At 34.8% G+C, this 18,024-nt stretch overlaps 1 protein-coding gene across 1 annotated transcript in view; it reads right to left on the bottom strand.

Annotated features, from left to right (window-relative positions):
• The window catches only part of ERBB4 (erb-b2 receptor tyrosine kinase 4), a 1,186,765-nt gene that overhangs the window by 203,421 nt on the left and 965,320 nt on the right, over positions 1–18,024 (bottom strand). The window lies entirely within an intron of this gene.

Consider the following 18,024-nt stretch of genomic DNA (forward strand, 5'->3'; position numbering starts at 1 on the left):
TGCCACAGTTGGTTGTATTTTCTTTATAGTTCACTTCACCCCATGGCTTCATTTTTTTCCCACCAAATTTAATGTTAGTGGCCAGGTGCGGTGGCTCATGCATGTAATCCAAGCACTTCGGGAGGCTGAGGTGGGCAGATCACAGGGTCAAGAGATCGAGACCATCCTGGCCAACGTGGTGAAACCCTGTCTCTATTAAAAATATAAAAATTAGCTAGGCCTGCTGGCGGGCGACTGTAGTCCCAGCTACTCAGGAGGCTGAGGCAGGAGAATCGCTTGAACCTGGGAGGCAGAGGTTACAGTGAGCCAAGATCATGCCATTGTACTCCAGCCCGGGTGACAGAGTGAGACTCTGTCTCAAAAAAAAAAAAAAAAAAAAAAAAAAATTCATGTTAGTACTGGTCAATCTTGCCCATTGCTTTATTTGCACATATCTTCTGCCTACTACAGGCATGACAATTACTCTTTGACCATTCTGCTAAACAATTCTAAAAAGGGCAAAAGAAGTTATAGCATTCAATGGTCAATGGTAATTTCAATAATGTCTCAGTTCTTTATAGATATTTAAAAAGACAACTTTTTAAGAGTAGGCATGCTGGCTTTCATCTGTGGTGGACATTAATTATGATTGCTTTGTTTTTGGTCTATTCCCACATAACAAACTCTGAGGCAATTCTGCTTATCTGTTCTACTGTTGGTCCTTCAAAGTATTATAGCTTCCAGAACTCTCCAAAGAAATCCCTGCGCAAATTTTAGCTAATTTTAAGGATTGGATGGCCGTGATCTAAGTCTTTCCTTTAAGAACCAGATTAAACTGAGATGGAACCAGGACTACAAGACTAAATATGAGATTATTTTAAAAGTTAAAAAATAAAAATTGTAAATTATTAGAAAATGTTTCTGTGGTACTTCAACTCTCAAGAATTATTTGCTCAGTCTGTTTCATCAGAGGAGCCAGAAATTATTTATGATATCATACTAACATAGGTTACTTAGATTAAAATAATTCATATATTCAGAGTAATTATTCATCAAATCTACAAATGGTATGCAAAACCCACTCATAAAAAATAAATTCTTCACCTTTTAGCTTTTTAATTGAAATGTCTATATATTAAAATTCACAGATGTGTTAAAACATGTACTGGAACACCATAACCTAACATTTACTTCAATTTTTAAAAGTGTAGCATGAAGAAAGCAAGTATTGAAGGGTTTTTCTAAACCAATTTCAGTGATTTTTAAGTGCAAACTAGGCAATTAAATGTTATCTGTAATTAAAGCAGGAATGCACTTGAGAACATTTGACATATCAGTATATCAGTACAGAATTACAGTGCTTTTTAACATTAAGGCATTTTTGCAAGTTTAATATCTTTTCTTTTGAAAATGTGATGGAAATATTTAAATACTTCATTCAGTATTTATTGAATGATTTAAATGGCTTTGAAAGTAGATATCTACAGATCTTCTGGTTAAACGCTAGTGGTTTCTAGTGGACAGTGTATTTTTCAGAGAAAACATTAAATAATGAAATTCATTTTATTGACAAACACAAATATTTACTGAGCACTTAATATGCATCCAGCCATATTCTAAAAATAATACATTTCATACCACATGACATTCAGAAACAATTTAATTTCATAAATTTTCATGTTTTCAGTGTCGACACAGATAGAAAGCCTTGTTACTTGGTATTTTCAAATAGTATCACTGGGTGGTAAAAAAGTTGAGAGGAATAAATTTTAATTAATTTTTTAAAATGCTAGAGCCAAACACATCAATAAAATGATTAATAGTTATTAAAATATAATGAGCAATTTATTTATATTCCCAAGATTTTTGGAAGTATAGTAGAATAAATTATTTTCCCTAGATAAATGACTTTTTAAAATTTTTGATAGTTTTATTTTCTAAAATAAATTCAAAATTAACTGTATTCAACAATATACCTATTAAACAAATTTAGGATACAGCATTTTATTGTAACAAATAAGTATCTATAGGACTCTCTTTTATCTTCTTTAAATTAAAAAGAATGCCAGAGTAATGAAATCTAGTAAAATATTTTTTGTAGCTCTGACATGTTAACATAAACAATCCAATTTATGAACAGAGAGATCATAAAGAGGTCACAGTAGTTATTTTTTGTCAATTATACTAATATCATTGTTGTATAATTGTTGCTGTATTCTTCAGTGTTCACTGGAAATAAGAAATAAATTATTTTTTTGACGTTGCCCTATAGGTTTCCTTTAATAGCAGAATTCAAACAATTTAAAATGCAATTTGAACTACCATTTTTCATTTGGTTATGCATTTCCTTGAAAAGAATTTAAAAAAACATGTATTATGACAAGTGAGATAGCATACTAGATGCTCTCATTTCCCCATTAATTTTAAAGTAATTGCAGGAGCAAAAGCCATGTCCATTGTGCATGTCTGAATTGCCTCAAGAAAGATCCAATTACAAACTGACATGTTTTCAACATACATATCTTGCATATTTAATTCAGGTAAACCTCCAAAATAAAACATGTCTCTGGTTTTGTTAAATCCACGATAAGTTTCAGTTGAACTAGAATTTTCAAATATATTAGCACTATTTTGGAGTATTTTGCTTTTGTTGTTATTGTTTACATTTTGTAGGTGCATATATATAATATTTGATGTTATGGATATGTAATTCATTTGTACATTTGAAGATAAGTATGTTTATCAAGCACTTGAGAGTAGAATACCAATATGTTTAACAAAATAGCATATACCATAAATCCTACAACTCCTATATAACATTTTTCAATCCAGATGTATAATACTCCACAGTGTGTAATGGAGCAACTTTATTTGATCTAATATTATTTTCTTGATCCCTGAAAAGAGTGTGATATATTTTGATTTAGTACATAGATCAAAATATATTTTGAGTACTAGTTTTCTGTATTACTGAATTTTAAGTCTTTTTCCAGGACTTTGGCACATAAATATTAAAATTATATAGTATATATGAACAAGAAACACAAAAGAGGTACTTCATGTTTAAAAGCTCACATAGAAAAAAGTAGAAAATGTATCCTAGCTTTAAATATATGTATATTAACTATTTATATATATAAATATATATGTATATGTGTATATTTTATGTATCTATGTATATGCAAAATATATACCATGAAATCCAGTTATTTTGTTTTTTTCCTCCTAATGTAATATATACAGGGATTCATTTATAATTTTCTTTCTAAAACTTTTAAATATGTTTTATTTATTTGTGGCTCATTTTTCTTCTATGAAAAAAAAATTACCGCTATATTCTACAGTAATATAATGTATCACTAAAAATTTATAGTAACCCAGGCCTATAAATTAACAAAACAAGAAAGAATAATAAAAAGACTTCCTTAGGCGGGCTGGGCGCGGTGGCTCACTCCTGTAATCCCAGCACTCTGGGAGGCCGAGGCGGGCAGATCACGAGGTTACGAGATCGAGACCATTCTGGCTAACACGGTGAAACCCCCATCTCTACTAAAAATACAAAAAAATTAGTCGGGCGTGGCGGCGGGTGCCTGTAGTCCCAGCTACTCTGGAGGCTGAGGCAGGAGAATGGAGTGAAATTGGGAGGCGGAGCTTGCAGTGAGCAGAAAGCAGAGATCCTGCCACTGCACTCCAGCCTGGGTGACAGAGGGAGACTCTGTCTCAAAAAAAAAAAAAAAAAAAAAAAAAAAAAAAAAAAAAAAAAAGACTTCCTTAGGCATAGAAAGACATTCAATTCTATAAAAATGTGTTGTTTAAAGCCAAATCTACCTAACTTTTATAATTAAAGTTAATTGATTACCAAGTTAAATTGACATTAATTTATTGATAATTGATAGCATAAATAAGAAATTGACTTTGAGGGGGTCATGATTTTTTAAAAGTCAGAATATTTATATATTTAATTCAACTTGTTTAAAAATTAAATCAGTTTATTAACTTCAATATTATTTTTTAAGTTTTCAGTACACTTTACAATTATTTACAAACAGCTTCAATACAGGCACTGACTATAACAGAACGCATAAGTTGAGAAATAAAGCATTTGAGCAAATATGGTTTTAAGGAAATATTTTCTTAAGGTATAATACATTTGTATTAGGTAAAGCATAGGTACCTATTATTCAGGTGCAGACTCTCTATTCTCAATGCCCAATAAATGTTATCAATATTATTATGGAAAAATTACTCCAAAATAAAGTGGAGATAATTAAAGCCAATTCTCAGCTTCTGTTTCATGAAAAGTGATCTTTGAAGAAGATAATTAAAGTTATACATATCCAGTTTACTGAGATTGGGATTATCATTTTACTTGAAATACTTTGATAGCTTATTTTTGTCATAATTTTCCAAAGTTCAAGAAATTTATATCAAAACATTTCCTGCCTTCCTTCTATTACCTCTTCTTCCTATCAAATGTGATGAAGCAGAGTTTTATCAGACAAATAATCAAATTCAATAAACCAATGCAAAATTAAAATCCTAATACATTGCTTTCCACCCAATTAAGAAAAAAATTTAGAAGCCAAACAAAGACAAAATTGATCAACTTCATGTAAACATATTTATGCACTTTACATATCACCATAACACATCAAAGCCCAAATGACAAACAAGAAAAATATTTGTAATTTTTATCATAAAAACAAATCTCTTTAACATATAAAGAGTATATAGAACTTAAGAATGAAAGACAACAAACTCAATTAAGAAAAAGCATAGATATAAAAAGAATTTACAGCAAAAGAAATAGAGTTGTATAACATCATTCAAAATAAGGGAAATTCATATTAAAAGTACACTGGAAGTATTTTTAAAAGTTAAATACTGATCTGGTCAGCAAGTTGTTTTTGGTTCCCACCATATCTTGTAGTGGGAAACCCTTTTCTTTTCTTGCCAGAATATTTCCTTTTACTTCTGCCCATATGCAATCCTAGAGAATACAAGTAGGAACTCTATTCCTCCTTTTACACATACCCCAGGGAACATATGGTGACTGGAAATGTAGGGATTCCTGCAGGATTGTTTTTGAGTCTATTCTGGTTTCTTTTTATTTGCTGAATATAGGACCTCTATGAATTTGAAACCATAGTAAAACTTATGGATATGGAAATATTGTGCCTTGGCTTTGGCTGTAGTTATTTGTCTCCCATACAAAATACACTTCAGTCAGTCTCACCCAGATTGATAAGAAACATCAGTTCAAGACTCACTTATTCTTTCCAATAATATTTATTTGGTGCTGTTCTGGATTAAATCATGTCTCCCAAGAAAAAAAATATATTGAAGTACTAACATCCAGTACCTCAGAATGTGACCTTATTTCAAAATATAGATGCTCCTCAACTTATGATTGGGTTATGTGCCAATAAACCCATTGTAAAGTCAAAAAATTAAGTTGAACCATTGTGGGGAACCATCTGTAGGTCATTGCAGATATAATTAGTTAAGATGAGACACCCTGTAGGGAGGCCAAAGTAGGTGTATCAAGGAGATCAGGAGTTCAAGACCAGTCTGGCCAAGATGGGTGAAACCCCATCTCTACTTAAAAAAAAAAAAAAAAAATTAGCCAAGCATGGTGGTGGGCACCTGTAATCCCAGCTACTTGGGAGGCTGAGGCAGAGAATTGCTTGAACCCGGGAGGTGGAGGTTGCTGTGAGCCGAGATTGCGCCATTGCACTGCAGCCTGGGCAACAGAGGGAGACTCCATCTCAAATAATAATAAATAAATAAAATGATGAGACATGCTGGAGTAGAGCATGCCTCTATTCCAATATGACTAGCGTCCTTTTAAGAAGATGGCCATGTGAAGACACAGCAGCACAGGGAGAATGGCACATGAAGCCGGAGGATTGCAGCAATGCACCTGCAAGCCAAGGAGCTACCAGAAGCCAGAAGAAGCAATGAAGGATCCTCCCCCAGAGACTTAGAGGTAGCATGGCCCTGCCAACACCATCATTTTGGAATTCTGGCTTCCAGAACTGTGAGAATAAATTTCTGTCATTCTAAGAAGAAAAAAAAAAGTACATTGAATACCATCTGTCACTTTTCAAATTGGAAGAAGATCCTAAGACTTGACAATGACCTATCCTCGATAGGCCACAAGGAAACAAATGCTGGCATATATTGCTGGTAGAAATGTAAAATGGAACAACCTCTATGAAAGGTAATCTCCTATTATCTGTAAAAATTACAGATGTATTTAGCCTTGATCTGGGATTATATTCTTGGAAATTCATTCTACACTTGCACCTTCAGACATGTGAAATGACATGGGTTCTTAATTGCAGCATTGTTTGTAATAGCAAAAGTTTAGAAAGCACCCAACATTCTAGCAATTAGGACAAATTAAGTAAATTGCTGTATAGCCACAGAGTTAATGATCTACAGCTCTTTGAAGAATGTGAACGTTTTCTATGTACTAACTTGAAAAAATCTCTAAAATACATTAAGTGATAAATAGCAAGGTATGGAATTATGTTTTTAATGTACTTCTTTTTGTGCATTAAGAAGGAAAATAAGAATATATGTTCACATTTGCTTACATTTTTATTTTTATTTTTATTTATTTATTTATTTATTTATTTATTTATTTATTTATTTTTGAGACAGAGTCTCGCTTTGTCTCCCGGGCTGGAGTGCAGTGGCCAGATCCCAGCTCACTGCAAGCTCCGCCTCCCGGGTTTACGTCATTTTCCTGCCTCAGCCTCCCGAGTAGCTGGGACTACAGGCGCCCACCACCTCGCCCAGCTACTTTTTTGTATTTTTTTAGTAGAGACGGGGTTTTACTGTGTTAGCCAGGATGGTCTCGATTTCCTGACCTCGTGATCCGCCCGTCTCAGCCTCCCAAAGTGCTGGGATTACAGGCTTGAGCCACCGCGCCCGGCCACTACATTTTTATTTTTAAAAATTGGGAGAATATACAAGAAACTAACAAAATGGTTCATTCTGGAGGGATGTTTGGGCAACCATTGAGTAAACTGAGATAATATGGGTATGAAAATTCATCATGTAATTTTTTTCATATTGCTGTAGCTTTGGGGCTATATAAATGCATGAACATTTCAAAAAATAAATTAAAACAAAAAGTATACAAACAAACATAAATGCTTGGAAGAAATGAGGATATGCTTTCAAATCAAATTCAAACAGACTAATAGGTAGCTAAAAGAATGAGAAAATCCAAATTTTCTTTCTTTTGGCTGGTAAATTTTGACTAATAATAATCATTATAATTGGCATTTAAATTATTACTATTGCAATTACATTTTATATTTTGACTCATCTAATTCCCAGAACAGCCTTATAAAATAGGCGATATTATTATTACCATCATTTTACAGATGATAAAATTTAACCCAAAAACGTTAAGTAAGTTGACTCAGGCCACCTAGCTAGTAAGTAGTGGAGCTGAAATTCTAACCTGGTATTTTGTCTTCGGAAACCGTGATGTTAATCACTCTGCACTTAACCATTGAGAAAAATCACATGATACATACTAGTTTTAAATCTTAGCCATTAGGCACTGAAATTCAGATTTAGAATTAGAATCTTCTAATAAGATTTAGAATTTTCTGTCAACAAAAAAATCTTGGGCACATGTCCTTCTGCAATACTTAATCTATACCTTTGCAAGGGTGGATAAAGGTAATAACTGCCACTGCCACAGAAGATATGAGAAAAAATATGTGTATAATTTCCCATTTTGAGTATGTGGAAAATACAAGAAGAAAACAAATATGACTGTGTTCAAATCCTGAAAATCTATAATTGCAATCTCAGCTTTAAAATTATCATGGGCAATTATCAGCTTTAATATTATCGTGGACCCTAGGTAAGATCTGAAGCCAACAAAAGTTAGGCCAAGTCAAAAGTGTTTCCAGTTTGTCCAATCTTAACATAATATTAACAAAATGTTCATTTTTTAGATTGTAAAATGCAATCACAGCAAAAGATACACATTCCTATTCCCTCAAGTAATTTATGGTCTCTTCTTTCCTTGGGTGTACTTTTTAATTAAAATGCAGTACCTATATGTAGAAAATGTATCAGCCTGAAGATAATTTTCTAGAGTCAATGTAAAGGAAAATATAAGAATGCCAGTATGTCTAAAAGCATAAACCTGGTTAACATTTCAAAAACGTTAAAATGAATGTCCACATATAATTTTCTTAAATCCACCAGACCCAGTTCAAAACAAATTTGTAGCCCGAATGAGTAGCCCTAATAGCTTAGCCATCATTCTCTTCTTCATTTTCCATAACATCCACTTCCATACAAAAATGTTTTCCATCAGTTCCAACTTTTAATTTCCAGGAGCAGAAACCTGATTAAGTATTGATAATGTAGAATAACTTGTGAGTGAGAATACATATCAAAATGAATAGCTAATATTTTAATGATGTCAGTCAAAAATCTGAAAAATCTATTTAGAAGTACTAATACTTCCGATTTCAAAATTGAACACGAACTATAAAAAAACTATTGTAAAAATGATTACAATTAGGTAACTATGCTCAAAATGTTCATTTTACATTTAGCATTATTAAAAACATCTATTCCAATTATTAGAGAAGAGCATCCGATCAATTTGTGATCACAGTTATTAGCATGCATTTTAGAATTATCATTATAAAAACTATTAATTGCCTCAATAGGTACAGTTCCTCATTATTGATCTAACTGTAAGAAATTAATGATGTTAACCATTTTTGAATGTACGCATTTATTCTGTTTCTAGAAAAATGACTGGCAGAAAAATAGGATGAACATATGAACAGAAAAGTCCTCATGCTAAGGATAACCACATTTTCCAGGTAATTTACACTAAAAATATCCATAGGGATGAAACGCCTTTGGAAAATAATGACTGAGACAGTGAAAGAGGTCCAACTTAAACGACTCCATCATGCCTCTAATCTCCAAGCTGCCCTTGTTCATTCCGGGGCATAGGCAGAATTAACTTGGGGAGGAACTTAGTTTATAGCTTAAAACAAAGACAAAAATGTCCCTTTCCCAGAACAAACTTCCTTCTTGCCTGGGAACTAGACTGCTAACATTAGCCACAAGATCAGAAATTACGGTTTAGGAGTGAAGATTAGAAATTATGGTTTAGGAGCCATGTAGCTGGAGGCTACAAGATTCTGACTGTCCCTAAACTGCTCCTAAAATCAGTGCTTGAGATGTTTTGCAGCCTCTATCCTTGATGGATCAACAGGCACCACCTAGATTGAGAAACTGGCGCGTCTGATCTTGTGACTCCCCCCAGCCAGGAACTGACTCAGGGCAAGAAGACAGGGACCCCCCATGATTTCACCTTCAACCCAAACAACCAGCACTCCCCAACTCACTGCCCCTCCCCTCCCACCAAATTGTCTTTATAAGCTTTGATCCCCAAAAGTTCGGGGAGACTGATTCGAGTAATGATAAAACTCCGGTCTCCCGCTCAGCTGGCTCTGCATTAATTACTCTTTGTCTATTGCGATTCCCCAGTCTTGGGAAATTGGCTCTTTCTAGGCAGCGGGTAAGGTGAACCCACTGGGTGGTTACAAATTGGGTAAGGTGAAACCATTGGGCTCGCCTTAGAATAGGGAGAGGTTCCATTAAATGAAAACTTTCTATCTTGTTATGCGACAGGAGCAGCAACTTAAGAACTTTCTGAAACTTTCTCTACAATGATGATTATACTCAAACAATATAATTCTTTTCGCCAAACGTGATCTTAAAATACTTCAGCAACATAATTGACTACACTTTCCTTGTAAGAACTTTTAAGAACTTTTTAAAACTTTCTCTACAATGATGATTATACTCTTAAACAATATAATTCTTTTCACCAAACGTGATCTTAAAATACTTAAGTAACACAATTGACTACAGTTTCCTTGTAAGGATCACTCAGGGGGTCTGTTATCACAGTGTTAGCACCAAAATGCTAAAACTGTGAAATCTTCCAGCGGCTACCCAGCAAATTAATAAAGATATTGATTCATCCTACATATAACTGCAACCCTGGGAGCTAATTGGAGCATCATTATTTAATTATTAAAATTAGATCCTTGATTTTAATCAGAATTATGTGGAAAGTCACTAGTTTCAGTTTTCTAATTATACATCACAAACATCCATTTATCTGCCAACGAAGGGGGGTAGAGTAGAGGAGGGGAGGACATTCTAGTTTAACACATGAGGGTCTTAATTTTTTCCCCTACTTATCTATCTGGTTTTATCTCTTCTCAGTTCACCCAATTAACTACACTTCAGACAGGCTTTTGGAAGCTAGATTTCAACACACCAGGGCTTTCCATATCACCGTACTGTTGCATAGAATGTTGCCCTTCTCTCACTCACTTGATCATTGACAGACTAAGTCATATTCGTCCACTGCGATCTAATTTAAACATCACCTCTTCTGTGAAATCATCTCCAAGCCCTCTGGGCAGAGTAAGGCCTGTGTTCTCCAGGCTCCCACAGCATGTAATAGGTACCGCTATTATAGCACTAACTGCACTAGCGGTTCCCCACGCTCAGCTCTGCAGTCCTCAAAGCAAAGAGAGTCTCTTAAAGCCGTGTGTATTTTAACATCCGACACTGTGCTTGCCACTTATTTTTTTGACAAGTTGAAAGTTTCCAGGTATCAGAGTCAGAAAAATCCCAAAGTGAATCCTGCCTGAAATATAAAAACCACGTAACTTTAGCTAGTAAATTATTTAAGCTGAGTCTCAGTTTCCTCATTTTTAGGGTAATAATTACAATAGCTACCATGCTGAGGTTGTGTAGGAAGTAAATGTGTTATTCATATTGTAATGCATAGTGTCTGACATGTCAGCATCCAGTGAATGATTGACTGCTGTAAAAGATGCATGAAAAATAAAAGTGAAAGACAAAGAGGATTGCAAGCTTCCAAAACATAAAAGTGGCTGTAAGTGGCTAAACTAGATGGAAGAAAGGGGAACCTCCCCGGATGAAGCATAAAAAGAAGTCTTTAAGTAGTACAAGGGCCAATAAAAGTGGAGTGAACTTAAAATAGTATAAAAGGGCCGACTGGGTGTGGTGGCTCATGCCTATAATCACAGCACTTTGAGAGGCCGAGTCAGGTAGGAGTTTGAGACCAGCCTGATCGACATAGTCAAACCCTGTCTCTACTAAAAATACAAAAAATTAGTTGGGCGTGGTGGTGGGTGCTTGTAATCCCAGCTACTTGGGAGGCTGAGGCGGGAGAATCGCTTGAACCCGGGAGGCAAAAGTTACAGTGAGCTGAGATTATTGCGCCACTGCACTCCAGCACAGGACACAGTGAGACTCTGTCTCAAAAAAAAAAAAAAAAAAAGAAAAAGAAAAAGAAAGAAGGGCCCTTCTGCACAGGGAAGGAGCTTGCTCCATCTTGGCACTAGTGGTGAGAAGAATGTGTCTTTGGTTTTAGCATGGATGGCAGCTGGCAAGGTGACTCTAGCAGAAAGTCAATGGGGCAAAACAGCAGATTGGATAGCTGTAAGAAAGTAGTTAAAGTTACTGACGATGGAACAAGAAAGTAAAGTAGGCTATAGCAGCTAACAAACTTGAAGAGGAGAGAAGGGTTAAGGGCTCTGAGTGAAGCCAAGAGAGTATTTATTGAAGTGTGGGAGTAAAATAAATGTAAGGCAGGGTAATGATTATCAGAAAGTGGAAACGCTGAGTGTAACTTCTCAAAGGTAGAACAGTTTTAATGAAATGCAAGGCAAATCTATCTTACTTAAGGATTTGCGAAATGCAAGAAATTCACTGCGCCCTGACCCTATCCAAACCAAATCCACATAAAAACAATGAGCTCAAATGGTATCTCTTTCACATCTCCCTGGAATTTCAGTATTTATTAAACTTTTACTGTCTAAAGCAGAAAATAGAGCACTTTATATTATTATGTCTTGCATTATTCTAAGTATCTTAGCTTCTCCCATCAAATGCAGTTAGCCATGTTAATTTACACTCGTGTCTGTTGTCATACAAAGATACTCTAGCACCGTTCCCCTAATTACATAGTTAATGTTGACCAGAGATAGGTTTATTTATTGATACACTGTGCGCAAAACGACCACCACCCTGATACCCTTTCAAGGAAAGACTTATCCCAGAGCACTGCTGGCAAACAGCCTTCATTCACCCTTCAGAGATTTCCTCAGCTGCAAAGAGCCAATTTGCCCAAACTTACACCCCTTCCCAGAGGGACCCTAATTAATGACTGATTGATGCCAACCAGGATAACTTTGATGGGCCATTCCAGCACCACAGCTACTGAAAGAGTTAGACAAGGCTTTTGTCAGGCATGACTCACAACCTGGTATCTCTCTATGTCCAATCCGACTTCCTGTCGCCCAACCACAGCTGGTAATCCCAAAGACATTCTCCAATAACATTTTGCACACTAAATTCCATCAAGGCATATCCTTCTTGGTGGAACCCAACCAATAACAACAACGGCAACAACACCACCACCTTAAAAATAAACTAGCTGGGCGCGGTGGCTCAAGCCTGTAACCCCAGCACTTTGGGAGAACAAGGAGGGCGGATTGCCCAAGATCAGGAATTTGAGACCAGCCTGGGCAACATGGTGAAACTTCGTCTCTACTAAAATACAAAAGAAATTAGCCAGGCGTGGCAGCGGCCACCTGTAGTCCCAGGTACTCGGGAGGCTGAGGCAGGAGAATTGCTTGAACCTGAGAGGCAGAGGTTGCAGTGAGCTCGCACCACTGCACTCCAGCCTGGGCCACAGAGCGAGACTCCGTTTCTACAAAAATAACAAATAAAAAAATAAACTAAGGCATAATTTGCTTTTAGCAAAATTTTGTAGACCATTCAAAAATAGCTATGACATCAAATATGGAATGTTTATTTGATATCATAGCTATTTCTATTTTTTTCTCATAATACCAATAAATTAGTGTAAATTAAAAGAAAGTAAACAAATAGTATGGTTGTTTATTCATAAGATATTCATAATGATCTCCTATTTTATTCTAGGAACTACAGTAGTAACCAAGATGGACATGGTATCTTATATCAGAAATTTACTGTATCTACAGAAAAAGTAAAAGGCTTTAAAAATTAAAATAATGACAATTTAGGTAAAGGGTCTTGTTGCATTCTTTTATGTATTCTTTCATTCCCTAAAGGAGGGCTTTTTAAATTCACATAATCTCAAACTTCATGAAGGGACTGAAGGTGAAATCAATGCAATCCAAGACTGAAATAGTATAAATATTATAAAGGGTGTGGCAGTCATATGTCTACATAAATATATCCAATCTATGATGAATTTATTGTCAATCAAATTGCATTCTCTTACTACCTTCTTGAAGATAATGTCTTTTTGTCTTTATACATACCTAGGAAGTGGTTTAAGTTATACACTGAGGAAATTCAGTTCATAATAAATTTGTTTGAGAATAAGAAAGATTCAAATAAAATAGTCATTTAAGAAGTATGGTATCTTTTCTGGGATAGATTTTTATAGAATAAGGTAATAATCCATACGGTAGGCATTAACTTGCCTAGAAAGCAAACAGCTTGGAGAATCTGCAGTGTGAGAGACATTGTGTTGGCTGCTGAAGATTATTTGTCAAGACCACTTTAAAATTAAGAGCTAAGATCCCTGACATGTTTTAAAATCTTAAAATAAATTTGTAAAGACTTGGAAAACAGATGTACTAGGAAAAAAAAATCATTAAGTTGACAGAAATGGGAAGACGATAAAAGAAAAATATTAAATGGAAGTAGAAAAAATATACATGGTCTGAGATATACCAGAGGAAGAGAGGGTCTTGTAAATCCTGATAAAGAAAGAGCGGAAAGTACAAATATAAAGCATTAACAATAAGAAAAGAGATAAAACTATAGGAATTATATCAGAAACAAGATGCAAACATCATAGTTATAAGAACTAGATGTTATTAGAATACTAGAACTAACAGAACACACAGAAATACAGTTAACCTCTGAACAACAACAGCCCATGGGTTTGACCTGCATGGGTCCAATTGCAAGTGCATTTTTTTCAATACAGTTGACCCTCTATATTAGCAAGTTTCACATATGCAACTAGAACTGCAATATAGTATTGCTGAGAAGCAAATCATGCAGATATGAAAGGGTCAAGTTTTTGTATACGTGGGTTCTTCAGGCTGACTGTGGGACTTGAGTATGTGTGAATTTTGGTATCTGCAGAGGTCCTAGAACCAATCCCTCCCTGGATATAGAGGGACGACTGTATGCAAAATCAGAAAAGTTAATTTATGCCAACAATATGCAATAAAAATATAAGTAGGAAATAAGATAGCAATTACAACAGGAACAGAAACAACAAAATATTGATAAGTAACTCCAGTGAAAAAAATACAATCATATTTGAAGAAAATTATAAAACGAAAGTATATCTGAATGAAATGTTTCAATATTGTAAAGTTTCAGCTCTCTCCAAATTGAACTACATTTTTAATTCAATGTTATATAAGAGATCATTTGGGAAAGGAAGGGATGTTAATGTAATTATAAAGTTCACTGCTAAAAAAAACCCAAAACAGTCTGAATGCTTTGAATAATAATGAAAGTATGCTTGCTCTGCCAAATATCAAAATGTCCAATAAAGAGGAAATACATGAAATGGTGTTTTATTTTCATTTTTGGAAACACACAGCTCAATGGAACAGAAAAGAGGCTTCAAAATAAGACAAATATATTATGGCAATTTGGTTACATAGTAGTTATAAATCCACTAGTTCTGAATGTTTAGGTCTAAAAATATTCATTGTTAAGAAAGCAGCAACATAAATTAAATATATACCTTAACTCCCACTTTTCTCTATGTGTCAGATGGTTCTAAGATATAATCTGTAGAAATTCCTAATAAACCTCTGCATTCTCTTCTCTTTTCTAGCACTCTGAGACCCCTGGGAGCCTCCTTCCTACACCTGAAGACATTTCTCTAGGTCCTAGTTTTATAATCTTTTTCTCTTGATGACTTTTTTATCCCCCCTCTGATCCATTTCTTCATGAAATGCCCTTCTCCTGCATGTGTAACAACTAAAGAATGATGTAGCTTTTTATCCACTTACTCTTTTTTTTTTGATATGGAGTCTCACTCTTGTTGCCGAGGTTGGAATGCAATGGCACAATCTAGGCTCACTGCAACGTCCGCCTCCCGGGTTCAAGCAATTCTCCTGTCTCAGTCTCCTAAGTAGTTGGAATTACAGGTGCCCGACACCATGCCCAGCTAATCTTTTGTATTTTTAGTAGAAGTGGGGTTTTGCCATGTGGGCCAGGCTGGTCTCAAACTCTTGATCTCAGGTGATCCACCTGCCTCCACCCCCAAAAGTGTTGGGATTACAGGCATGAGCCACCGCATCCAGCCCCACTTACTCATTTTATCGAAAGAGTATATTTATTCACTTGTTATTTCTGTCCTAAAAACATGAAGAAGGGTGGAAAAATGCAATATTCAAATGGTCCATAGAGAGTGGGGTTAGGAAAAAACCTGTAAAATTCCATATATTAATCCATTATTGTCTATGGCACATATGATTGAGGGGATGAGGCATGTCTAATCAGTCAAGCAAAAACAATGAAAAGCCTCAAAGATATATTTCAAATTTTTTATAGTAGTCATCACTGGACTTAACCAGACCATCCTTTGTACATATTTTCTGCATTTCTGTGAGTGTATATTAGTTTATAATCAGAACATAGTAACATAAATGGATTCATTTGTACAGAATCTATTAACATTCTTTTTCAATCCCCACATATACATCTATTTGATAAAATAATGTTTTCCTGTATTGAAACACAGCTGTCCAAAATTTGTCAAGTAAATTTTGAGAGCTAAAGAAGTTTTGTAATATAACAAATTGTTAATTCAAAGGAAGTTTATTATGGAATATGGTTAAATTCTCATTATCAAGGTAAATTGACTGTATTATACAATATTTCACAAAAATTACACAATGCAAATTCGTCTCTCACATATTTATTTTCATTAGAGCTACACTCAATTGAAATCTAAATTATTAAAATGGTAAAGAGACATCAAGTCACTACTTCACAATTATTTCAATTTTTATTTTTGAAATTTCACGTTATAGTAAAAATATTTAAAAATGAATAGTTGCTAAATGAATTTCATCAATAGATTTTTTAATTCAAAAAATTCTCAGCTTTTTAATAGTAAATAAAATTTATCCAAAAAGAAAGTTTATATCTTCTCATAATGTTATTTGATAAGAAGATCGATTTTATTTCATTAATTAAAATGCTATAAAAACAGGCAAAAGAATAATTCAGTTAAAGGGGCAGTTTTGTATGTCTATGGGGAATAAGAGAGAACTTTAACTGGAGCCGTCTGACATGCTTGGTGGCCTCTAAGCCACAATCACTTCCGTTAAACTCACTATACACCTTGATCCTTTCAAACACTGACCGCCAAGAGAGGCTATAGAGCTTTAGACTACACATCTCTCCATGTCCTCCTCCTGTCCTCTGTCCTTTCAAACAGGGCCAATACTTCTAAGCCTTCTTACACAAACATTCTAGACAAGTCCTCTACAACTAGATCATCAGCTTTTTGTGGTCCAAAGACCTCACTGGAGGGCATGTGAAGCTTGAACTGGAAAAAATTAACCTGAAAACAGGAAGGTCAGGGACAGATCAAAATGGAAATGTCTACCAATATCATGCTGGGCTGAGAAATAGAGGTAAGTTGTGGATGACTTAGGTGACTCAGTCGATGGTATCAACATTCATTACGATTAGAACATGGGAAAAGCAAGTCGGGCTTAGGAGTAAAGCTTACATCTGTTTGGAGTATGTTAAACTGGGGTGTGTTGAATCCTCTGTGTCGTTTCAACTAGTTAGTAAACAGTTGAATATTCTGGTCTAAGTTTCAGAAGAAAGGCTTTTGGAAGAAAGACCTTGGCAAAAAATCAAGAAATCTATTTTATTTTTTTATTTTCACCTGATACATTCTTACCATTGGAATACTCCTATTTATTTCTTTTGTATAGACTTTAAATTTACCTATTTTCTCCTACTTTTAAAATTCTTCTAGTAAAGTGAAAACTTGGACGTATATACATGTATATTATGTACTAGGAAAAGGGGAACTAAACATTCTTTTTTCTCTTTAGTTGGTGTTACTCATTATTTGTTAGATTGCCCATATGAATGTACCCAACAATTTGAGTATCGTCACTTGGCAGAAGGAGACATTTTTGAGTCATGTCATAGATTTGAGCCCTGCTCCATCATTTACTTGCTGTGGACTTTGGACCTTCATCCACCCTCTCAGAACTTGTGTCTTCATTGTATAACAACTATTTTACAGATTGTTGTGAGATTAAACAAGGTAAGATACACAAAGATCCTGACACTGGTCCTAATATACTGATTGTTAAAACACCAGTGACTTAGAATAATCTCTTGGGCAGTCCAAGGGCACATATTGACCTCTACATCTCCTTTAGAGTTATAATATTAGCATAATAACACTGGGCTTTAAGAAAAATCTTTAAGCCAGTGATTCCTGTGTATATACCCTCCAGAGGGGTTCCAAATCCCCAGGAACTGAATGAAAGTCACGGTTGAATATACTTGTATGCACACTTTTTCTGAACAAAGGATCCATAGCTTTCATCAGATTTTTCAAAGAAATCTCTGAATTGAAAAAATGGTAAGAGTCCTTGCTTTGGGCTCTTTTTATTTCTGCCTACAAAGAAAATATCTTTGGAATAAAAATATAACTAGTCATGCTAATTTCAATTACCTTCAGCCCTGTGTAAGAAGATATTCTTTGAGCTAACAGGCTCACAAAAATAATTTTTTCTGTGTGTTTATTTTCTTTTTTCCTGTCAAGTTAGATAGACTCTGTGTGTCAACATTTAGAGTCCTTCTATCTCAAGAAGCATGAGTTGTTAAATGTCTTCTTTCACCTTGGTAATCTTTATACCTCTATAGTCTATGAAA

This window comes from Macaca mulatta, chromosome 12 (genome assembly GCF_049350105.2).
Source record: "Macaca mulatta isolate MMU2019108-1 chromosome 12, T2T-MMU8v2.0, whole genome shotgun sequence".
In the NCBI taxonomy this organism is placed as follows: domain Eukaryota; kingdom Metazoa; phylum Chordata; class Mammalia; order Primates; family Cercopithecidae; genus Macaca; species Macaca mulatta.